The sequence below is a fragment of the Vulpes lagopus genome, chromosome 7 (assembly GCF_018345385.1).
Source record: "Vulpes lagopus strain Blue_001 chromosome 7, ASM1834538v1, whole genome shotgun sequence".
In the NCBI taxonomy this organism is placed as follows: Eukaryota; Metazoa; Chordata; class Mammalia; order Carnivora; family Canidae; genus Vulpes; species Vulpes lagopus.
This window is the reverse complement of record NC_054830.1, coordinates 124,144,760-124,171,014: the sequence shown is the minus strand read 5'-3', so window position 1 is coordinate 124,171,014 and position 26,255 is coordinate 124,144,760.

The window sequence follows — 26,255 nt, the reverse complement described above, 5'->3', positions numbered from 1 at the left end:
GATGCTGTACTTTGTCAAATGCTTTTTCTGGATCTATTGAAATGATCATATAGTGTTTATGCTTTCTTTTATTGATGTGATTTATCACGTTGTTTTGCAAAGATTAAACCTCTCTTGCGTGTGCGAATAAATTCTACTTGATTGTAGCATATGATTTTTTAAAATGTATTATTGGATTCCGTTTGCTAATATTTTGTTGAAAATTTTTGCATCTGTATTCATGGGAGATAGTTCTCTTTATATGTGGTGTCTTTATCTGGTTTTGATATCAAGGCGATACTGGCCTCATAGATTGAATTTGGAAGTTTTTGTCCTCGTCCAATTTTTGGAACAGTTTGAGAATAATAACTATTTACTCTTTTTATATGTTTGGTAGAATTCACCTGTGAAGCTCTCTATTCCCGAACTTTTATTTTTGGGGGACTTTTTTGATTACTGATTCAGTTTCATTGATGGTAGTTGATCTGTTCAAATTTTATATTTCTTCCTACTTTAGCCTTGGTAGGTTATGTTTCTAGGAATTTACCCATTTCTTCAAAGTTATCCAATTTCTTGGCATATAGATTTTCATAATATTCTCTTATAATAGTGTTTCTGTGGTATCAGTTGTTTTTCTCCCCTTTCATTAGTGATTTTGTTTATTTGGATCCCCCCTCCTTTTTTATGAGTGTGCTAAAGATTTAGCAATCTTGTTGAGCTTTTCAAAGAACGAGCTCCTGGTTTCATCGATCTGTTCTATTGTTTTTTAGTTCCTACATCATTTATTTCTGCTCTAATCTTTATTATTTCCTTCCTCCACCTGAGTTTGGGTTTTATTTGTTCTTTTTCTAGCTCCTTTAGCTGCAAGGTTAAGTTGTTTATTTGAGATTTTTCTTGTTTTCGGGGGTTTTTTTGTTTTGTTTTGTTTTTGAGATAGGTGTGTACTGCTATATTCATCCCTCTTGGAACCATTTTTGCTGCTTCCCAAAATGTTTGGACTGTTGTGTTTTCATTTTCATTTGTTTCCATGTAATTTTTTGTTTCTTCTTTGATTTCTTGGTTAACCTATTCATTGTTTAGTAGCATGTTATTTAACCTCCATGTATTTCTCCTCTTTCTAGATTTTCTCTTGTGGTTAGCTTCTAGTTTCATAATATATAATTACTTTTCTACTCCAAGAAATATGATGTATCTCATTGTCGTCCTCTTTCACAAGACATGTTTTGGCATGCTAGCAATTAGTTCTCTTCAAATAATTTAAATAATAATTCTGGCCAAATTAATTACCAAAATATGATCATTATTCCTTCTTTAGGGAAAACCCTTATTTCAACTTACACTTCAGTGGGACATGAGTCTCAGTCTCTTCTCTCTTTTGTAATATTTTTTTCCTCAAATGTTATTTGCTCTTTTAGAAATGTGTATATCATGCATTCATGTCTCTGTGTTTCCCTTTGATTATATATGAACATTCTGATCCTGTATTCACTTTGATGCTACCTGTTTTCCCTACTGACATTGGCTGAGTTTCTAGAGGGTCCAGGTCCATCAAAAGCCCCATTCAGTAAGTGATTAATAGGGTTCCCAGAGAACGTATTAACTCCTATTGAGAATACTCTCTTCTCTTTCCTCTCCCATTGATTTATAGACAGTTTTCTAGAAAACACAGTATGAAGCAAATGCTTACATACTAATCCTGTATCAGAGAATGCAATCCCAGAGAATCACTTGTGGTAAAGAAAGAGAAGTATGGCAGGGAAAGACAGAGAGAAAATGCATAAGAATATTTAGGAAGCTAGTCACAGCTTCAAGATAAACTCGTTGTTCAGACTCATGGAATATCTGCAGAGAGGCTACATATGAAACTACTACATTTTATAGTTGTTGGAATATTATGGATCTGGGGAAGGAAGGAAAATATATTTATTTCCTAGATTTCTTGTACCTCATCACCAATTTTTGACCTTTTGTAGGGTCAAAATCCACCCTACAGGGCCTTAATACTTGTGCTATTATGGAATGTGACCAAGCTCTGTAGTCAACCACCAAGGAGCAAAGAGCTTGTATGAATCTATTTTTGCTAATTCTACCACGTAGGGCTTTTCTACAGGTAGTGGTACTAATAAAAGTAGCATTCATCTGACAAATCACTAAAGAAGAAAACAAGCCATTTTTATCGCTCTTTTGCTAGGAAATGGAAGAAGAGTCTGAGACTTCTAGCAGAGGGTTTGGGTATGGCAGAAATGATAGATACCGACAAAAACAGAGTCAGGAGCATCCCAAAGCTCTTCACCTTACACAGAAATATATATATATATATATATATATATATAATATATAAAATATAAATATAAAATATATATAAAAATATATAATATATATAAAATATATATATTTTATATTTATATTTTATATATATATAAAAGACCATCAAGACTTGTGCCTTACCTCATAGTTTACACAATGAACACAAGAAACACAAGACACCGCGGTGGTCACTTAGCACTGGATTCCTGATTTCATACGTCTCTCTTACATCTTTTAATTCAAGTCATACCTCCATCCCTCATCCACCACTCACACTTTTCGATGGTGACCTGTGGAACTCATGATCTGATACCACCTAATTCTCAATATTCTCAATCTCCTCTCTGAAAGAATCTTAAGATATGTCTCCCACTTTATCTGGAAATTGACTTGAAATTTATCACAGAGCTAAATGTAAAAGTTGCCACCATAACACTTCCAGAAGAAAACAGGAGAAAATCTGTTGGCTTTAGATTAGACAGTTACTGTATACCAAAAAATGAAAAATTGGATTTCATAAATTTACAAGTTTTGTTCTTTGAAAGAGAAAGGAAAACTAGCCACACATTAGGAGGAAATACTTGCACATCCTTTGTGTGCTCAAGGCCTTGTATCCAGCATTGATGAAGAACTCTCAAAACTCAGTGTTAAGAGGACTCCGTACAAATGGGCAAAAGTATTTTAATAGACACTTCTTCAAAGTCATGTAAATGGAAAATTAAGCACACAAGATGTTCAGCATCATTAATCACTTGGGAAATGAAAACCTATGTTCACACAAAAACCTTTATGTTAATATTTATAGAAACTTTATTCAAGATTACCCATTTATTAAAACAACTTGAATGAACTTCAGCTGGTGAATGGATAGACAAGTTGTGTGATATGTCCACACTATGGAGCAATGAAAAGAATAAATTCTTATTGTATGCAATAACATGTATGATTCTAAAATACATTATCATTAGTAAAAGGAGCCATGTCCACAAAGTTACATATTCTGTGGCTGAATTTATATAACATTCAAAAAAGGGCCAAAAAAAAATCTACTTTTATTGGGAAACAATTGATGTATACATATAAGTTGAAGGCATGTAGTATGATGGCTTGGTTTACAGATAGTGTGCCATGATTGCCATAAGAGGTTTCATTAATGACTAAAAAGAAGAGAAAAAAAATTCTCCTTATGTTGTGAACTCTTAGGATCTTCTCTCTTAACAATTTCCTATATATCATACAGCTATGGTCACTACGTTGTAGATTATATCCTTAGTATCATTTGTCTTCTAATGGCTGTTTATACCTTTTGACCACCTTCCTCTAACTTCCCCACCCACATCTGGTAGCCACAAATCTGATCTCTTTCTCTTTCACTTTGATGAGTGTTTTTACTTATTTTCACTATTCTTTAAAGATTTTACATATAAAGGAAATGATTTCTCTGACTTATTTCACTTAGCGTAATGGTAAAAGGCAAATTTTCAGAGAAAAGAATAGACCGATGTTTTCTAGATATTAAGGGTCAGAAGTAATTGATGAAAGAAAAAGTAGATAGAGCAAGAGGATATTTGGAGGGCAGGGAAGAGTTCTGTATACTGAATGTAATGTTGGTTTATATAATTTTGCATTTTTATAATTCATATAGTTCCTTCTTCATGTTAATATTGTGTATTTGTGGGCTTTTTTTTTTAAGTAAGACCATAAATTTACCGTACAGGTTTTTTATTTACTTGGAGTTTCTACTTATTTGTTGTTCTACTTTTTTATTGATTAAAGAGACTTCTTTCTTCTGTGGAATGGAATCTCCTTCTTAAAGTGAAAATTTTTTTGAATTTATACATGGAAATACCTGTGGGGTTTATTTTCATTCTTGATCTAGTTTAATTGTTCCTTGCTGTTCATGTCTCTTTAAAAAGTCTTAATTAAATTCTCTTAGTTTTGCTAGAATCGATATAGAATATTGATTCAAAAAAGCTAAATCATTAAAAGATAAAACGATTGGGTCTTGCTCTTGTGTAATGAATTGGGGATGAATCATTCAAGTTTGTTTCTTCTCAAATGTTGAAGTTACTATTACATTGTCTTTTGGCATCCTTTGCAAATTAATATCTTGATTAAAGAAGATTATCTGCCCTTTGTATGAAATCTGTTTATTCTTTGTTCCCTGTGTCTCTCTCAGAAGTTATTAGTACTTATTCTTTGTGTTCTACAACTTTGCCATGATATATCTAGACGTGTTTTTTATTGTCATTCATTGTGCCAGGTTAAAAAAATTTTTCAGATATGGAACTTTTTTTTCCTGTTAGTCTTTGATTTTCTTTCTTCCTCTTTCATACATACACTTTAATTTTCTTTGTTCTCTCCTTTTGGGAAAGCTATTTGAAGAGCATTAAATTTGGTGTATTTTCTTGTTTCTTGTTTCTTGTCTTGGTTCATATGTCATAACTTAGATTTTTCTCTTAGATTTTTCATCTTTAAAATGTTGTTCTTTGATAGACAAGATTTACTGGAGTCTATCTCCCAGGTCTCCTATTAAACTATTTCATTTTGACAAACACATGTGTGATTTTCAGAAATTGCTCTATTATTCTCTGATTGCTCTGTTTACATAATAGCTTCCAACAATTTCAATATATTTTCAAAATTTTTCTATCAGAGTATTAATCAGAATTTTCCAAAATTATTCTTCTAAATTACCTTAAATATATTGCTTTTTTCAAGCATCATTGTTTAATTTGTTTATTTGGATTCTTATCTTTGGGCACATTGTTTTGTTTTTTTTTTTCTCTAGTCTCAGGTCATCCTGGTTTTCTGTTCATATCTATAAGGAGAAGGTTTGACTAATCAAAGTCTGTTGTTGCTCAGCTTTTTGTTTGTGAAGAGGAAGTGTTGACTACCAGACTATATTTTTAATTGACTTTTGATTTGGAAATTCTTTTCAAGAGAGCAACACTTTGTAAAAATAGAAATGGTACAGAGAATGCCCATATAGCATTCACCCACATGCACCGGTCATGCATTTTACCTAATTTTGTTTGCTCTGTCCTTGCACATATAGATATGTATATTTAGCGACTTCAGGGTAAATTTCATACATCATTGCCTTTTACTCCTAAATACCTTCTCATGTGTTTCCTAGGGATAGAGATAGTCTAATGTCTTTATAGTATTTTTTCCTTTCCAGTACAGGACCCTGTCTGGAATCAGGTATTTCATTTAATTGTCATGTTTCTTTAGCCTCCTTAAATCTACAGCATTCTCACAGTCTCTGTTTATTTTCTATGTCATTGATATAGTTTCAAGACTACAGCCCTTCCTTTTGAAAAAAAAAGTTTCTCATTTTCTGTTGGTCTGATCTTTTCTCATGATTAAATTAAGGGCCTGCTTTCTCACCTGGGATGTTGCACAGGTGAAGTTCTGTCCTTCTCAGGGCATCCCATCTGGAACCACATACGACCATCTGTATCTAGTTAGTTATGTTAATTTTGATTACCTGGTCCAAGTCTTATTAAATTTTTTTCACTGTGTATTTACTGTTTCCCCACCACCTTGCAATTAATAAGCAATCCATAGGGAGACACTTAAAGATCTTGTAAATACTTGATCCTCATCAAAATTTTCCCCGGACTTAGCATCCATTGATGATTCTTGTTTTATCTAATATGTCTGGATGGTTACAAAATAATGATTTTCTTCTGCATTTATCAGTCAGCCTTTGCATTCTCCTGTAAGCAAACACCTTCAATTCTAGTCCATTTATTTATGTGCTTATTATCCTGTTACTGTTGGTATGAATGTGGATTCCTATTTTTCAATGGTTTAAATTTTTTTTTGCTACATTTTATTATTTTGCTTTTGAAATTATCCTAAATTTGACCAGTCACTTCTCCTTATGCTGGCTCCTTCATCCTTGTGATACTCCCTGATTATTTTGGAGGTGGGTCGGGTAGGGGCACTTGCTTTTGTTCTGTCACAGCAAGATGTTCCAGGCTCATCTTGTCTACTCTGTCCCATCCCTAAAAAAAAAAAAAAAAAAAAAAGCCTTTTCTCTGACAAGTCTTCATTCCTTTTTTGTTTTGTTTTGTTTTGTCTTTAGGCTGTGGGAAATCTCCACCTATGACAGTTCTATGTTTTGGGAGATGAGAGGAGAGGTAGACATTCCTTTCATTGTCTTCAAATTTTTTCCTCAAAGCTCAGCCCCAGTTTTTATAACTCTATTTAACAAATGATAATACTTGGCAATGTTGGCCCTATGGATTGCTATTATTTCATGAGTCAAAAGACTCTGCCCATTGGAGCCTAAAGAATCTTTAAATTGACTTCCAAACTGAAAATAAAGCAAAAACAATAGACATATTTTTAGAAGGAGAAAAAGCATCTCTGTGGAATTTTCCTCTGATGAAGAAAGTAATATTAGTTGATATTCATGGTAATGGCAGACTATGATAAGATATATTTTTCTTTCACACTCTTTTTTATTGTAGGACTTACTGAACAATTCATTCATTTTATTCTTAGAGAAGGAAGGCAATCAATGATTAACATAGGTGGCTCATCACATCCCCAACATGTTTGTGTTTGGTATGTTTTGTATAGAAGACAAACTGCTATGAGGCATTCATAAATATCTGTTGAATGAATAAAAACAAGCTATTGAAATCTTTTGTAATGAGGGAAATAATTTTACCATTGATAGAAATAGAAATTGGAGAAATTCTTATCAGTTTTACTTCTATCTTTTCAGCTAATTACATCAGGAAAAATAATAAAATTTTGCCATAATAACATATGCAAATTATATAACACATTGCCACATGGTGCATTTAATTTCATTTTTAAAGCAAAGCAAAACACTGATAATTTGTCCTTCCTTTGGGTTTAGCCCCAAATGCAATTTTTTTTAATGGTAACTTATTTAACAAGGCTGGCCTCTGTCTATAATCTTCAAAGTATATTGGATGATGAACATTTTCAAATTACATGGTCTGCAGTTCCTGGTTCCACTACATTTACACCTGCTTTCAGACTCACTGAACTGCATTTGATGAGGCTGCATTTGGTCCGGAATCTTTCTTTGGGTACATAATTGAAACTGTTCTACCAAATCTGTTTCACTTAGACAGTCTATAGTCACGTCATTCTGTCAGCCACCAAAAAATACCTACACTGCCACAGACACTTAACACATGTGTTAAAATGCCATTTAATCTCCTTTCTAGGATATGAGTGACATTCAACCCAACTGTTCAGTGACAGTCCAGGATGACAGGTTCCATAATGAAAAACAATATTCCAATGGGTGCGATCTCTGGGGATCATGAGTAAGAATTCAGATATGAACATGTTAAATAAAAAAGGAGTATTAAAAAAATTGATCCCCAGTTTCAAAAACAGGTGTCTACCAAAGCTTAAAGTGAACACTTGCGTCTGCCCAGTCAGGTATAGCTCTCAGTTGTTTGGCTACCAATTCCTCCAGTAGGGACTTTATAAAGCATCAGAGGGCTTAGTTGCATAAATAGGTACTAACTACACTTGTCTCAACTACATTTTTTTTACTCACATACTTAGAAAATGATTGATTCATTTCTCTAGTCAGGCATACAGCAAGAATGGCCGCCTTGTAAGTTTGCCTTTCTTTATCCTGTACCAGAGGAAAATCTCCCTCTAGGCTTTCTTCAGTAGTACATGTTTTCCTAAAATGGAAGAAAAAAAATAGTACTGGCTCACTAGAGGAATTAATAATAGAGAGGGTATGCTCAAGCAAAGGACATCATTTGTTTTATTCTGGTCATTGTCCAGATGCATATGAGGAAAAGTAGATAATGTTGTCAGAATGAGTCCAAAGTCACTCAATGAAAAATGGATGGAAATGGCACCGTGTTTAGAATGTACCTACTGGTAATGCTAAAGAACTTATTAGCAATCCTCTTTGATGAAAATGTGAGTCAAAGATGTAGACTAGTTTGTTCAGTTTTTATTTAGGTGAAAGACTCTGAGATGCGGTGTAATACTTTGCCATGATAATGGCATGCACTCTTTAAAAAAGTCAAGAGAGAATGGCTTCTAAACATGGCACAATAGAATTCTACACTCTTAGCCAAAAAAATTCTAGGCTAAAATTTCATTGCTTTATTCTCTATGGAACCTTAAACTAGTCTCATAAGTTGTGTTGTACCTGTGCTTTCTCAAGTGCAAAATGTAGCTGTAGCAATGAATAATCTCTGGGCCACAAACATTTTCAAAATGACCAAATGAGAATACATTCTGTCAACTAGAAAGTGTTACATAAATTGAAGCTGTTTCTGAAACAGTGAACTCACCTCAGGGAAGATTTCTTTGTTCCCTACATTGGGTTAGTTGCTCTAATCCTCTATCTTTTCATGACATATCATGCTTCCCTCTAACTCAAAGACGTAATTATAACATGATGTGATGAGTGCTCTCTAACTTAAAGACAATGAACTAATGTGGGAATGCATCTGATTTATTTCTACATCAGTGGTGCCTAAAATAGTGCATTCTACTTAATGGGCAGTCCACAAATTTGTGATCGCATTGTTGTGTGACCAAGTACAAGCAATTTGGAATAAACTGTGAATGCACTTACGTATACAAAATCATAAGTGTTGAACAATAAGATAAACACAGAAACCCCAAGGTTATTCCATCACTCCCCTATCCCAATCAAAATTAGTTCCCTATGGCATAAAATTACAAAAATATATAATCCACAGAGACCATGGTTTGTCATTACAGGAAGCATTAAAGGGCTTGGTAATGCAATTTAAAATTAAAGTTGGCTGAGTATTTGGAAAAAGTGGGCTCAGAAAAATTCAAACATCACTTTCTAGCAAGCAAAAGAAAAATCAAAAGAGAAAAGGAGAAAGTAATGGCACACAGATTAAAAATACAAAAAGTTGGACTTGATACAAGAACAGAGAAACTGATTCTTTCCCTTCCTTTAAGTGTTCAATGAGTGAGCAGATGTTTTCAGAATATCCTAGTGATTGCATAAGTGGTGTTTTACTCTAGGAAATGATGCCCTTCTGGTGTTCTGAACACCCAACTTCCAATGTGTGTGTGTTGAGAAGAGGGGAGGTTTTCACTCACACCAACATACAATTCTTGGACGACAACTGGATGTCTGAGAATTCAACTCAATTCCAACACTATGTGCCAGGAGATTGCATCATATTTTACAGGTTGAGGGCTCAGTCCTATGAAACTGCTCAGCTTCTGCCTCTTACCCTCCAGTTCAGATGTCAGTGGCAGATCTAGATTGTTAACTATACTTCAAATCAACTGGGTATCAATAAGAGGTTACTACAACCTCTTCCTTAGATTTGACTTATTTGCTAGAGTAAATTAACTCAAAGAAACATTTCTTACTAGATTACCAGTTTAGTGTAAAAAGATACAACTCAGAAACAACCAGAAGGAAGAGATACATAGGACAAATATGGAGAAGGTGCATGGAGCTACTGTGCTCTCTCCAGATGCAACATTCTCCTAAAATCTCAATATGTTCACCAACCTGGAAGCTCTCTGAACTTTGTCCTTTAGGTGGTGTTGTTGTTTGGTGGTGGTGGTGTTGTTATTTACGCAAAGATAGATAACTTATTAAAACATTTGCCATTGGCATTGATTCAACTTCAAGTCCCCATTACCTCTCTGGAGGTCAGAGAATTAGGACTGAAATTTCCAATCCTCTAATCATGTTTGGCTTCATCAGCAACTAGCCCCCATCTATACTCACTTGGCAAAAGTTGCCTTATTAACATAACAAAAGACACCTTAATTACTCTTAACACTTATGGAAATTCCAAAGGTTCTGGTAGCTGTGAGCCAGAAATGGGAGACAGAGACCAAATATGTATATATTTATATCTTAAAATAAATCATAATATCACTACATGGTTCCTAGTGTAATGGCCTAAGAATACAGGGATAAAGAAAAACGCCCGTTACATTGGGAACTTAGTAACATTTAATGACTTAGAGTTCATGCTTTTTCTCACTAATTAAAGTCGAATTCATGTATGTTGGTATAATATATATTAGCAAGAGAGAGAAAAACCTTGTCAGAGTACTTGTCCAGGGTTGCTAGTAATATCAAGGGTTTGTATGTCAGCAGGGAATATACACTTAACAGAAAACTTACAGAAGGCTGTACAGTTTTAGGTGTTATTTATAATTCAAACTCAATTCTTTGTTAGTTTATTTTAAATAATGCATGGCTTACTGTTTACTGTTTCCCCTAGGATACTGTTCTTTGATGATTCCATTCTTTTCCTTCAACTTAGACTAATTTGACTATTCTTAAATTACATTTTATCATTTCTACCAACTTTGAGCTCAGATACAAGATTTTCATTTTTCAAATATTCATAACACTCCTCATTTGCTTATTATTTGTTACTTAGCTAATTAAAAACACATGCTCCTTTAATCTTTCCTCATGCATAAATTTCTCCATTTTATGTATCATTATTTTTCTTTGAACTATTTCCAGGAATTCTGTACTTTTCATGTACGGGATCTCATGTTCTGGGATTGTTAAGTGCTTAGAAACCACTAGAAGACCACCAATTAGGGCTGATCACCTAACCAGAATGCTGAAAGAGATTTAAATTATTGAACTTTTATTTTTCTTTAATAGTACATTTTATAATTGATAAATAAAAACATGCCTTTCTACCTTTACTGAATGGTTGATTCATCTATTCATCTCATTTTTTTTTCAGGGAGAGAAGGAGAGAGTGAGAGGGAGAAAGAGAATCTTAAGCAGACTTCATGCCCAGCATGGAGCCTGATGGGGGCTCGATCACACAACCCTGAGATCATGACCTGAACAAAAAGAGTTGGACGTTTAAGTGACTGAACCACCCAGACACTTCCATCCATCTCATTTTAAATAATTTCTAAGACTCTGGGGAATGTCATGAGCTAGGGAACAGAATCCTGAAGTGGCACTCTGAAAACCTGAGACTTGGGACTCTGCAAAATATGACTGTAGGCTTCATAGAATGTTTTTCATTTACTTACAAATGAGGAAATGATATCAGCATTGTAATGGCTGTCTTGCCTTCTGCGTAGAGCTGTTGTGAAGTCCATGTGAGATACAGGTGTTAAACATGCCTTGGAAACTGTATAGAACATTAAAATTATAAAGTAGGATTAGTCCTTCATGCTCTGTGCATTGGTATATAAAAATGGTAACATTGCTACTTTTTCATGCCATCATTTATAACTGAGTTTAACTTGGTGACCATGAATTCACATAAAACCATAAGACTCTGATGAGAAAGTATTTCATAGATGACATCTCAAGCTATTACTAGGAAGAGGGTTGAGAAGGTTACAAATAGCCACATTAGAGCAGGGGGATGACTAAGCATTTGAAAAGAGAAGGAATAATGTGATTATTTTATTAGAAGGAAGGCAAGAGGTCAGAAATAAAACAAGAAGAAACAGGAAGCTCAGCAATGGGAAAAGAAGAGTCATGGAGTCAATTAGGTGCAGGAAGGCTGTTCCAGATGGCCAGACGAAGCGTGGGAGAGAAGTCTTCTGGGACAAGGACTCAGACAATTGCAACAGACTGTGACTGAGGTTGATGGCTGTAAATCAGACACTGTTTTCTTTTTTGGGGGGGTAATAACACCCAGAAAAACATTATGCTCTATCTCCTGTCATACCCCAATTTTAACCTTTTCTTTCACACAAAGATAGATATATCTGAAAAGACTAACAATTACAGTTATAAACATTGTCCTAAAAATTTTTAAGTTTTGTAGGTACATTAAAAAAAAAGAAGGCTTTCTAAGAATTAACTCCATTCATAGAATTTCCTAATAACATAAGAGGGCAAAATACAAATGGTTCAGATCCATACCAGGTTAACAGTCTTGCCCATACACAGCAAGGAAGTCTCCCAGATGACTAAGTGTTGTCATATTCCAATATTTCTTAAGGAAAGCTGCCATTAAGTTTAGTAGCTAGATCAAAAAAAAATTCTATTAGACCCAATATATTCAAAATCCTGCAAGAAGGAAGTAAAACAAAGTTAGTTTTCTCTGAATTCACAGTAGCAGCAGTAGCAGCAGCATTCACCTAAGAACTCAGCTTAAAAATCTCAGGCATTAACAATACATTTCTAACAATTCAGCATCCTCAAAGTCTTTGGAATCCTATCCTTCTTTATTCCCAAAGCAGCAGTTGAATTAATAGTTCTGTTCTCCTTTCTCTAGGGAGGAGTAGCTCTCTCACAGCCTCCTGTCTGCTTCTCCTGCTGCACTCATCTTAGGTGTTCTTCTGGGTAGCTTTCTTTAAATGGCAGTTCACAAATGTTGTTACCAAGACCATTTTACACTTAAAATGAGGACCTCAAAGAATTTTTGCTTATGGGGGCTGTATCAATTAATATTTACTCTACAGGTAGTCCTCATTTTGTATGTTACTGTGTTACCTGTAACTCAAGAATGTCTGAGATTTTACCTGAGTTAGCAAAAACCTGTAAAGAAGCAAGGGCTCGGGATCCCTGGGTGGCGCAGCGGTTTAGCGCCTGCCTTTGGCCCAGGGCGCGATCCTGGAGACCCAGGATCGAATCCCACATCGGGCTCCCTGTGTATGGAGCCTGCTTCTCCCTCTGCCTATGTCTCTGCCTTTCTCTCTCTCTCTCTCTCTCTGTGTGACTATCATAAATAAATTAAAAAAAAAAAAAAAAAAGAAGCAAGGGCTCTAGTCCAGTAAGCTTGGGTTTCAGTCAGAGTTGTGGAGTAAAAGATGGGGATTCCTTATATTAGAAATTTGAGTTGAAACATTTACAAAGTACTGAATTACTAGTTTATTTTAAACAAAAACAACTTAATCATAAGTAAACAGAAATAGAAATCATATTTTCCAAAACAAAAGGAACTGAGAAGGAACACATTGTTTTACATTTTTGCAAATTTCTTTACTATGTGGCTTAACAGAAGACCAGTAAGACAACTGAATTCTCTTACCTAGCTGCCTTCAATCTACCGAGATGTGTTGTGGTTGAAGTATACGAAGAGAATAGGACTCAACAGACTTCTATTTTTTTTTTTTAAATTAACTTTTATTGGTGTTTAATTTACCAACATACAGAAAAACACCCAGTGCTCATCCCGTCAAGTGTCCACCTCAGTGCCCGTCACCCATTCCCCTCCAACACCCGCCCTCCTCCCCTTCCACCACCCCTAGTTCGTTTCCCCGAGTTAGGAGTTTTTATGTTCTGTCTCCCTTCCTGATATTTCCCAACATTTCTTTTCCCGTCCTTTATATTCCCTTTCACTATTATTCATATTCCCCAAATGAATGAGAACATACACTGTTTGTCCTTCTCCGATTGACTTATTTCACTCAGCATAATACCCTCCAGTTCCATCCACGTTGAAGCAAATGGTGGGTATTTGTCGTTTCTAATTGCTGAGTAATATTCCATTGTATACATAAACCACATCTTCTTTATCCATTCATCTTTCGATGGACACCGAGGCTCCTTCCACAGTTTGGCTATTGTGGCCATTGCTGATAGAAACATCGGGGTGCAGGTGTCCCGACGTTTCATTGCATCTGAATCTTTGGGGTAAATCCCCAACAGTGCAATTGCTGGGTCGTAGGGCAGGTCTATTTTTAACTCTTTGAGGAACCTCCACACAGTTTTCCAGAGTGGCTGCACCAGTTCACATTCCCACCAACAGTGTAAGAGGGTTCCCTTTTCTCCGCATCCTCTCCAACATTTGTTGTTTCCTGCCTTGTTAATTTTCCCCATTCTCACTGGTGTGAGGTGGTATCTCATTGTGGTTTTGATTTGTATTTCCCTGATGGCAAGTGATGCAGAGCATTTTCTCATGTGCATGTTGGCCATGTCCATGTCTTCCTCTGTGAGATTTCTCTTCATGTCTTTTGCCCATTTCATGATTGGATTGTTTGTTTCTTTGGTGTTGAGATTAATAAGTTCTTTATAGATTTTGGAAACTAGCCCTTTATCTGATATGTCATTTGCAAATATCTTCTCCCATTCTGTAGGTTGTCTTTTAGTTTTGTTGACTGTATCCTTTGCTGTGCAAAAGCTTCTTATCTTGATGAAGTCCCAATAGTTCATTTTTGCTTTTGTTTCTTTTGCCTTCGTGGATGTATCTTGCAAGAAGTTACTGTGGCCAAGTTCAAAAAGGGTGTTGCCTGTGTTCTCCTCTAGGATTTTGATGGAATCTTGTCTCACATTTAGATCTCTGATCCATTTTGAGTTTATCTTTGTGTATGGTGAAAGAGAGTGGTCCAGTTTCATTCTTCTGCATGTGGATGTCCAATTTTCCCAGCACCATTTATTGAAGAGACTGTCTTTCTTCCAATGGATAGTCTTTCCTCCTTTATCGAATATTAGATGGCCGTACATTTCAGGGTCCACTTCTGGGTTCTCTATTCTATTCCATTGATCTATGTGTCTGTTTTTGTGCCAGTACCACACTGTCTTGATGACCACAGCTTTGTAATACAACCTGAAATCTGGCATTGTGATGCCCCCAGCTAAGGTTTTCTTTTTTAAAATTCCCCTGGCTATTCGGGGTCTTTTCTGATTCCACACAAATCTTAAAATAATTTGTTCTAACTCTCTGAAGAAAGTCCATGGTATTTTGATAGGGATTGCATTAAACGTATAAATTGCCCTGGGTAACATTGACATTTTTACAATATTAATTCTGCCAATCCATGAGCATGGAATATTTTTCCATCTCTTTGTGTCTTCCTCAATTTCTTTCAGAAGTGTTCTATAGTTTTTAGGGTATAGATCTTTTACCTCTTTGGTTAGGTTTATTCCTAGGTATCTTATGCTTTTGGGTGCAATTGTAAATGGGATTGACTCCTTCATTTCTCTTTCTTCAGTCTCATTGTTAGTGTATAGAAATGCCATTGATTTCTGGGCATTGATTTTGTATCCTGCCACGCTACCAAATTGCTGTATGAGTTCTAGCAATCTGGGGGTGGAGGCTTTTGGGTTTTCTATGTAGAGTATCATGTCATCGGCGAAGAGGGAGAGTTTGACTTCTTCTTTGCCAATTTGAATGCCTTTAATGTCTTTTTGTTGTCTGATTGCTGAGGCGAGGACTTCCAGAACTATGTTGAACAGCAGTGGTGAGAGTGGACATCCCTGTCTTGTTCCTGATCTTAGGGGAAAGGCTCCCAGTGCTTCCCCATTGAGAATGATATTTGCTGTGGGCTTTTCGTAGATGGCTTTTAAGATGTCGAGGAAAGTTCCCTCTATCCCAACACTCTGAAGGGTTTTGATCAGGAATGGATGCTGTATTTTGTCAAATGCTTTCTCTGCATCTAATGAGAGTATCATATGGTTCTTGGTTTTTCTCTTGCTGATATGATGAATCACATTGATGGTTTTACGAGTGTTGAACCAGCCTTGTGTCCCAGGGATAAATCCTACTTGGTCATGGTGAATAATTTTCTTAATGTGTTGTTGGATCCTATTGGCTAGTATCTTGTTGAGAATTTTTGCATCCATGTTCATCAGGGATATTGGTCTGTAATTCTCCTTTTTGGTGGGGTCTTTGTCTGGTTTCGGAATTAAGGTGATGCTGGCCTCATAGAACGAATTTGGAAGTACTCCATCTCTTTCTATCTTTCCAAACAGCTTTAGTAGAATAGGTATGATTTCTTCTTTAAACGTTTGATAGAATTCCCCTGGGAAGCCATCTGGCCCTGGACTCTTGTGTCTTGGGAGGTTTTTGATGACTGCTTCAATTTCCTCCCTGGTTATTGGCCTGTTCAGGTTTTCTATTTCTTCCTGCTCCAGTTTTGGTAGTTTGTGGCTTTCCAGGAATGCGTCCATTTCTTCTAGATTTCCTAATTTATTGGCGTACAGCTGTTCATAATATGTTTTTAAAATCGTTTGTATTTCCTTGGTGTTGGTAGTGATGTCCCCTTTCTCATTCATGATTTTATTATTTTGAGTCTTCTCTCTCTTCTTTTTAATAAGGTTGGCTAATGGTTTATCTATCTTATTAATTCTTTCAAAGAACCAACTCCTGGTTCTGTTGATCTGTTCCACAGTTCTTTTGGTCTCGATATCATTGAGTTCTGCTCGAATTTTAATTAACTCTCTTCTTCTGCTGGGGGTGGGGTCTATTTGTTGCTTTTTCTCTAGTTCCTTTATGTGTAAGGTGAGCTTTTGAATTTGAGATCTTTCCAGTTTTTGAATGTATGCTTGTATTGCGATGTATTTCCCCCTCAGGACTGCTTTTGCTGCATCCCAAAGATTTTGAACGGTTGTATCTTCATTTTCATTAGTTTCCATGAATCTTTTTAATTCTTCCTTAATTTCCTGGTTGACCTTTTCATCTTTTAGCAGGATGGTCCTTAACCTCCACGTGTTTGTGGTCCTTCCATATTTCTTGTTGTGATTAAGTTCTAATTTCAAGGCATTATGGTCTGAGAATATACAGGGGACTATCCCGATCTTTTGGTATCGGTTCAGACCCGATTTGTGACCCAGTATGTGGTCTATTCTGGAGAAAGTTCCATGTGCACTTGAGAAGAATGTGTATTCAGTTGAGTTTGGATGTAAAGTTCTGTAGATATCTGTGAAATCCATCTGGTCCAGTGTATCATTTAAAGCTCTCGTTTCTTTGGAGATATTATGCTTAGAAGACCTATCCAGGGTAGAAAGAGCTAGATTGAAGTCACCAAGTATAAGTGTATTATTATCAAGGTATTTCTTGAGTTTGGTTATTAATTGGTTTAAATATTTGGCAGCTCCCACATTCGGGGCATATATATTGAGGAGTGTTAAGTCCTCTTGTTGGATAGATCCTTTGAGTATGAGATAGTGTCCCTCTTCATCTCTCACTATAGTCTTCGGGGTAAATTTTAATTTATCTGATATAAGGATGGCAACCCCTGCTTTCTTTTGAGGACCATTTGAATGGTAAATGGTTCTCCAACCTTTTATTTTCAGGTTGTAGGTGTCCTTCTGTCTAAAATGAGTCTCTTGTAGACAGCAAATAGATGGGTCCTGCTTTTTTATCCAGTCTGAAACCCTGCGCCTTTTGATGGGGTCATTAAGCCCGTTCACATTCAGAGTTACTATTGATAGATATGAGTTTAGTGTCATCATATCTATTCAGTCCTTGTTTTTGTGGATTGTTCCACTGAACTTCTTCTTAAATGGGAATTTTAAGAGTCCCCCTTAAAATTTCTTGCAGAGCTGGTTTGGAGGTTACATATTCTTTCAGTTCCTGCCTGTCTTGGAAGCTCTTTATCTCTCCTTCCATTTTGAATGAAAGCCTTGCGGGGTAAAGTATTCTTGGTTGCATGTTCTTTTCACTTAGGACCCTGAATATATCCTGCCAGCCCTTTCTGGCCTGCCAGGTCTCTGTGGAGAGGTCTGCTGTTACCCTAATATTCCTCCCCATAAAAGTCAGGGACTTTTTTTCTCTTGCTGCTTTAAGGATCTTCTCCTTATCTTTGGAATTTGCAAGCTTCACTATTAAATGTCGAGGTGTTGAACGGTTTTTGTTGATTTTAGGGGGGGATCTCTCTATTTCCTGGATCTGAATGCCTGTTTCCCTTCCCAGATTCGGAAAGTTTTCAGCTAGGATTTGTTCAAATACATATTCTGGCCCTCTGTCCCTTTCCGCGCCCTCGGGAACCCCAATTAAACGTAGGTTTTTCTTCCTCAGGCTATCATTTATTTCCCTTAATCTATCCTCATGGTCTTTTAATTGCCTGTCTCTTTTTTCCTCAGTTTCCCTCTTTGCCATCAACTTGTGTTCTATGTCACTCACTCGTTCTTCCACCTCGTCAAGCCTCGTCGTTAGGACTTCTAGCTTGGATTGCATCTCATTTAATTGATTTTTAATTTCTGCCTGATTAGATCTAAATTCTGCAGTCATGAAGTCTCTTGAGTCCTTTATGGTTTTTTCTAGAGCCACCAGTAGCTGTAAAATAGTGCTTCTGAATTGGCTTTCTGACATTGAATTGTAATCCATATTTTGTAACTCTGTGGGAGAGTGGGCTGTTTCTGATTCTTTTTTTTGAGGGGTTTTCCTTCTAGTCATTTTGCTCAGTGCAGAGTGGCCAAAAACAAGTTGTATTGGGAAAAGGAGAAAAAGAGAGAGAAGGAAAGAAAAGAGAAAAAGAAAAAAGAGAAAGAAGAAAAAAATAGGGGAAAAAGAAGAAAAAGAAAGAAAAAGAAAGAAAGGAGAAAAAAGAAAAAAGGGGGGGTGGGGGAAGCAATCAGAAATCAAGAAGAAAGAGAGAAAAAAAAAAAGCGCAAAACAAAACAAAACAAAAAAAAAACAAAAACAAAAACAAAAAAACAAAAAACAAAAAAAAACCACGGGGGAGTATCTTCCGATTCTGTGTAGTTTAAGTCCCTTGACTTCCCTTGGAACTGGTCCGTCTCGCTGGTCTTCCGGGGGAGGGGCCTGCTGTGCTGATTCTCAGGTGTTGGCACTTGGGGGAGCTGCTCTGCCCCTGCCTGGTGCAGGGCTCGGTGGGGGTTGTTGACCCCGTGAGGCCCCGGGAGGAAGCCACAGTGGCGGGGGCAGCTCTGGGACCCTGGATCCAGCCCCCGCAGTAGCTCCGGGGCTCTCCGTCTGCAGGGCCTGGGGGCTCCGGGGCGGGGCCGCTGATCTGCTCAGTTCCAGGCAGGAGCGTCCTTGCTGTCCTGGGCCCTCCCGGCCTCTGCCTGTCCCGGGGGAGGCCGGATCCTGGGCTGTGTCCCGGCGCCCTGTGCTCCGGAGCCTGCGCTGTTGGATTCGCGCTCCCGGCGGTGCAGCCCCCTCCGCGGAGCCGCCGCCCGAGCCTCTCCGAGCTGTTCCCGGAGCCGCGCAGCCCCCTCCGCGCGGAGCTTCTTCCTCTGCGCGAGCCGCCGCCGCTGAGCTGTTCCCGGAGCCGCGCAGCCCCCTCCGCGGAGCCGCCGCCCGAGCCCCTCCGAGCTGTTCCCGGAGCCGCGCAGCCCCCTCCGCGCGGAGCTTCTTCCTCCGCCCGAGCCGCCGCCGCTGAGCTGCTCCCGGAGCCGCGCAGCCCCCTCCGCGGAGCCGCCGCCCGAGCCCCTCCGAGCTGCTCCGGGTCCCGCCGAGCGCTGCAGCCCTTAGGGAGCTCGGCGCATCTCCCGGGGCGCAGTTCCTCTGTTACTGTCCCAGGGAGCCCGAGGGCGTCCCCGCCTTTCTGGGGATCCTGCTCCAATTCCCGGGGAGCCCCTTTCCGCGGGGAAGGTCGGTGCAGCTCCTGCTCCTCCGGGACGGGGCTCTCCTGTCCTGGGGACACTCGCCCCGGCCTCAGCCCGGCTCCTCGCGGGCCCCTCCCCCTTGGAGGCCTTTTGTTTCTTTATTTCTTTTTCCCCGTCTTCCTACCTTGATAGAAGCGCGAACTCTTCTCACTGGAGCGTTCCAGCTGGTCTCTCTTTAAATCTCAGGCCGAATTCGTAGGTTTTCAGGATGATTGGATGGTTTTCTAGGTAATTTGCTGAGGACCAGGTGACCTGGAGACCCTACTCCGCCGCCATCTTGCCCCTCCCCCGACTCAACAGACTTCTAATTGAAAAGGATGAAGCAGTTTGTTAGTCTTTTCAGATAATTGTAAATATTCTTTGATATTACATCAAAACTCAAGAAGAGGTAGAATCTCAAAGATTAGATGCAATGAAGAATGTCATACTATATCAGTTAACTTTTTAAAAATTTTTTAAAAATTTTTACTTATTTATTTATTTATGATAGTCACACAGAGAGAAAGAGAGAGAGGCAGAGACACAGGCAGAGGGAGAAACAGGCTCCACGCACGGGGAGCCCGACGCAGGATTCGATCCCGGGTCTCCAGGATTGCGCCCTGGGCCAAAGGCAGGTGCCAAACCACTGCGCCACCCAGGGATCCCAGTTAACTTTTGATAATCTTTTACATTAAAATCTGCTGGCTTATCTTGCATTTTAGTGGATTTGCCCATGCACTATTATTTTTAACATCATACAATTGTCATTTGCAAAACATTAATTCATTGGATGATTTCAGTCTTCCAAATGTTGGCACATTTCACTGTAAAATATCACTAAAACAGCACTCTTTAATCACACCCATCTCATCAGGCATGACTATTAGTATTAGGAAGCCATGAAGCTATCAAAGGCAAATTCAAGTTTTCCAAGATTCCAATTTTCCTTTGAAAGCATCATTTGTAGCAAATACTCTCTACTGTTTTCCTTATATATGTGTTGCCAAAATTAGCATACTCTCTGTTGTTCTCCTTGAGGAGACCACCTCACTTCATTCATTTTCTGAAATATATTTGTCAAATGACAAAATCTGAATGACCATACATTATCTCTTAATTCTTCTTTCAGGTAAAAATTATTGGGGTGCCTGAGTGGCTCAGTTGGTTAAGTGTCTGCCTTAGGCTTAGGTCATGACCTCTGGGTCTTAGGATCCAGCCCCAAGTCTGGCTTCCTGCTCAGCAGGGAGCCTGTTTCTCCCTCTCTCTCTCTTTGACCCTCCCCACTGCTCATTCTCTCTCTCTCTCTCTCTCTCTCTCTCTCAAATAAATAAAACCTTGAAAAAATATTTCATTTGTGAACTAGTTCATCCTGACATTCTAGAAAAAAAATGTTTTTCCTTGAAACAGAATTTGCCTCAAAAATGTCTTGCTTATGCTTTCCATGTTACCACACATAATTTTAAAAATACACGTACTCAAGGGTTGATTGAATAAAATCAGTAATTTTTATGACCTCATCAAGGACATTCCTAAGTGAAACCGGCTCTTTCTTTCTAACTGTGAGTTGCAATGAGGAATATAAAGACTATTAGGCTCTTTGCTACTCTGAACTTCCTGTGGGCTAAGATACCAGGAGTTTTAGCCACTATTGTATTTTAAACATCAGTGCAAATAGCAAACCAGTGGGAAAAAGAAAAACAGAAAAACAAGGAATGCCAGTATTACTATGAAAAAAGTTTTAACCTTGCATGCCCCCAACTCTCAAACTTATAGGGGTCCACAGACTACACTTTGAGAATCATTGCTTAACAACAGACCTGATCTTATCAAGCCCCTGCTTTAAAGTCGGTTATCTTTCCTCCTTATGTCAGGCAAACAAATTCCGAATTTGACACCCAGAACTTTGATAGTCTGGATTCAACCTCCCATGACTTTTGGAAATGTACCTCTGCTCCTAATGTACCCTGGGCTATGCATTATACATCTCAATCTGTGCCTTTCATCACTGGCTTTTGTACAAGTGTTACTTCTTGCTTCATAACGTTCCATCTCTGCTTACCTAAAAAGCCCTTCATTCTTTAAGATATAATTCAACTCAGCACCCACAAAAAGCCCTTTCTCTCCCTCCTGGCCAGCTGGCCAGCATAGACACTTCTTTCCCTGGGCCTCTACTCTATGTCACTAATTTAATAAAATATTGGGAGCATCTGTTGATGCCAAGTACTGTTCTCAGAACAGATATGAACAAGGCAGAAAACAGCAATAATTTAATCTATTAGAACTGATCTAATGGAATGTAAATATTGAATGATAGCCAAAATACATTGAATCACAAAGTCATAGAGTTTCAGATGATGATAACTGCTATGAAAAAAAAATAGATAAATAAATAAAAAATTTAAAAAAAAAAAATAAAGGGATCCCTGGGTGGCGCAGCGGTTTGGCGCCTGCCTTTGGCCCAGGGCGCGATCCTGGAGACCCGGGATCGAATCCCACATCAGGCTCCCGGTGCATGGAGCCTGCTTCTCCCTCTGCCTGTGTCTCTGCCTCTCTCTCTCTCTCTCTCTCTGTGTGTGTGTGACTGTCGTAAATAAATAAAAAATTTAAAAAAAAAATAAAATGAAAACTGAAACAGTATATTAAAAAAAAAAAAGAAAAGAAAAAAAGAAAAAAAAATAGAATAAAGGGATGGAGAATCACTGAATAAATCACATGTACTAGTTACAATACCACTAGTAGAATTCTAGTGGAAGAATACCACTAGAAGAATTCTCTGTGGAGGTAATGTTTAAGCTTAGGCCCAGGAGATTTAAAGGAATGAGCCAGGTTAAGAAAAGGGGAAAGGCATTCTGGATAGTGAATGGTAGATGTAAGTGGGTAATAATGCACCTACGGTGCTGGAAGAACAAAGAGAACCCAAAACCACACAACTGTTCATGATAAAGGAATCAGATGCTGAATAGATCTGCTCTAGGACAGGTAGTGATAGAGATATTGGTTTTCCAAAGGTTGCCTGAGAAAGTCCCACATGGATATTGGTTTTCCAAAGGTTGCCCTGGGGGTGCTACATGGATGGCTGTGCAAGCACAAGTGTGGCTACCATCATGTATACAGTGGAGCAGTCTGTGGTTTAGGGAACCCTCCATGCCCAAGTTTCAGGCTCCACAGGTGATGCCTTGAGGAGTTACATATCCCACATTAAATTCTCTGTTGTCTTGAACTAACTAAGCTGGCTTTCTTATCAGTTGCTAATAACCCTGACTGATCTAAAAGTCCTCACTGTCTATTTTTGTGGTATTTAAGACCAGGTGATCTAGGGAGTGAATGTGGGATGAGACAGTAAAGGTAGACTCTCTTCACTGCTGGCAGTTCATTACCTCCCCAGACAGATGAGGCCAGCTAATAAACTCCCTCCAATTTGAGCAGTTATCCCACTTACTTGGAGACGTGTTCCCCAAATAACATATTTGTTATTTGTCATATCATCTGCACAATACTTATTCCATGCACAGAAAATTCCCCCTCTCTTGTACTTGAGTCCTAATGGCAGCCAGGATCCACCTCAGATGGGATGAGCTCTTTAAAAACAAACATAGGAGGTCGAGGCACTCAGGAGAGCAGATGACCATTACTGGTCTTAGAGTGGAAGGACAAAGGAAAAGATGTATAGTTACAGGAGTCCAGTGAGAGATGGAGCCCTGGTACCAACTAGAAATTCAGAGCTGATGCAGGGAGCCTGAGCCTCCTGTAGGACAGAACAGGGTAGAGAATGGATCTGGGGAGGCCAAAAGGAAAATAAACAATATGCCCTTGTCTTAGCCTGCTTGGAATGCCAGAACAAAGTCCCACGGACTGAGGGGTTTAAATAACAGAAATGTATTTTCTCCCAGTTCTGGATGTCTGGAAGTCCAAGACCAAGATGTCAGTAGAGTTGTTTTCTTCTGAGGCTTTGTTTTGTTTTGTTTTAAAGATTTTACTTCTTTATTTGAGAGAGAGAGAGAGAGAGAGAGCACAAGCAGGGAGTAGCAGGTAGAAGGAGGGGGAGAAGAAGGCTCCCCACTGAATAGGGAGCCCAACATGGCACTTGATCCCAGGACCCTGGGATCATGACCCGAGCACAAGGCAGATACTAAACTGACTGAGCCACCGAGGTGCCCCTCCTTTGAGGATTTTTCCTTTGCCTCGAAGATGGCCATCTTCTCAACGTGTCTTCACATAGTCTTTCCACTGGGTGCATGTCTCTAGAGACATTTTGTATGTCCACATTTGCTCTTTCTATAAGGATGCTAATCAGATGGGGCTAGGGTCCATCCTAATGACTTCATTTTAACTTAATCACATCTTTAAAGACCTATCTCCAGATGCAGATACATTCTGATATATCAGATATTAGGATTTCAACATATGAATTTCGAGGGAACACAGTTCAACTCATTATAACCCTCACTGTAAATGATGTGAATTTCTTATCAATTTTGTTTAGGAATATCTATCATCCTTGGGTCATGCGAGTGACTTGGTTAAGTATCTGCCTTTGGCTTGGGTTCTGGGATCAAGCCTGTCTTAGGCTCCCTGCTCAGTGAGGAGTCTGCTTCTCCCTCTCCCTCTCCCTGTCCCTCTCCCTCTCCCACTGAGTTCTCCTTCTGAGTTCTCTCTCTCTCTCTCAGTTAAATCAATCAATCAATCAATCAATCAATCTTAAAAAAAAAAAAAAGAGTATCATCTTTACTTTTACCTCCTATCTCCTGCCCCTGCATTCCCCACTTAGTTTCTACCCAGCTTATCTGGATGGGACATAGTAATTTTTTTCTACATAAGGAATAATTTATTGATAACTTAGAGTTTGAAAGACTTTGTTATAAATATTTGCAAGTTTGGGGGACATGTGGGTGGCATGGTCATTTAAGCATCTGGCTCTTGGTTTTAGTTCAGGTCGTGATCTCAGGGTCATGAGATTGAGCCCCAGATCAGCCTCTGCACTCAGCACAAAGTCTGCCTGAAGTTTCTCTCCCAGTCCCTCTGTCCTTCCCCTCCATTCTCTCTCTCTCTCTTTCTCTCTCTCTCTCTCTGAATAAAAATATGTAAATCTTTACAAAAATAAAAAATATTTTTAAGTTTTATGTCATTTAACCATTAATTATAGTTGTGATATGGATGTTATTATTTTATACCAACTTTAAATAAGGAAACTGAAAGAAAGCTGTTAAGCAATTTTCCCATAGTAGAAGGGTTAATAATTGGTGAAGTCAGGATTCAAGCCACAAAAATCTGTGTGGAGGTTCCTCAAAGAATTAAAAATAGTACTACCCTACAACCCAGCAATTGCACTGCTAGGGATTTACCCCAAAGATACAGATGCAGTGAAATGCCAGGATACCTGCACCCCAATGTTTCTAGCAGCAATGTCCACAATAGCCAAACTGTGGAACGAGCCTTGGTGTCCATCGAAAGATGAATGGATAGAGAAGCTATGGTCTATGTATACAATGGAATATTAGCCTTTAGGAAAGACAAATACTCTCCATTTGCTTCAACGTGGATGGAACTGGAGGGTATTATGCTGAGTGAAGTCAATCAGAGAAGGACAAACATTATATGGTCTCATTCATTTGGGGAATATAAAAAAGAGTGAAAGAGAATAAAGGGGAAAGGAGAGGAAGTGAGTGGGAAATATCAGTGAGGGTTACAGAACATGAGAGACTCCTAATTCTGGGAAACGAACAAGGGGTAGTGGAAAGGGAAGTGGGGGGGTGGTGACTGAGTGACGGGCACTGAGGGAGGTACTTGATGGGATGAGCAGTGGGTGTTATGCTATATGTTGGCAAATTGAACTCCAATAAAAAAATATACAAAAAAAAATCTGATTCCAGAATATGGGCTCTAGTCACCAGCAGTACTGGCTGCCTTGCCCTGAATCAGGATCTAGAACCTACATGCTTATATACCGATGTTCTCTTCCCTCTTTTCTGATAACTTAAGCTTGAAATCTGTGGTCCAAAAAGCAAATGCTAGAAAAAATTCTTACATAATGTATTGGTTTTTCTATTGGTGTATAATAATATCTGACTAAAAATTTAGCAGATTATAAGAATCCCCATCTATGATCTCAGTTTCTGTGGGACACTGTTTAAGATTTAGTGCTGCTCGATTTTCTGCCCATGATCTCAGTTGAGTGAAACCAAGGTGCTGGCAAGGCTGTGCTCTCATCTGAGTTCAAGGTTTCTTCAAAGTTAAATCACGTTATTGGTGAAATTTAGTTCTTTGCGTTTGTTGTAGGACTGAGGCCCATATTTTCTATTGGCTGTTGGCTGGGGGCCACTCTTCATCCTCAGGCCCTGGCTATGAGGCCATCTCATAACACAGAAACTTACTTTTTAAAACCAGCAGGGGAACCTTTCTTTTCGGTCTCAAATGATAGTCTTGTTTAATATACTCACAATCACAAGGATCCAAGACATTACTGTGAACATCAGGTAAACAAGCTGGACATACTGGAAGGACTGGATAAATTCAAAGAAATGTACAACCTACCAAAGCTGAAACAGAAAGAAATAGGAAATCTGAACAACCTGATACCAGTAAGGAAACTGAATCAGTAAACAAAAACTTCTCAAGAAGAAAAGCCCAGTTGCAAATGACACAATGGATGAATTTTGCCAAACACTTGAAAAATTAATGGTAGTTCTTCTCACTTACTACCAAAAATTGGAAAGGAGGGAATACT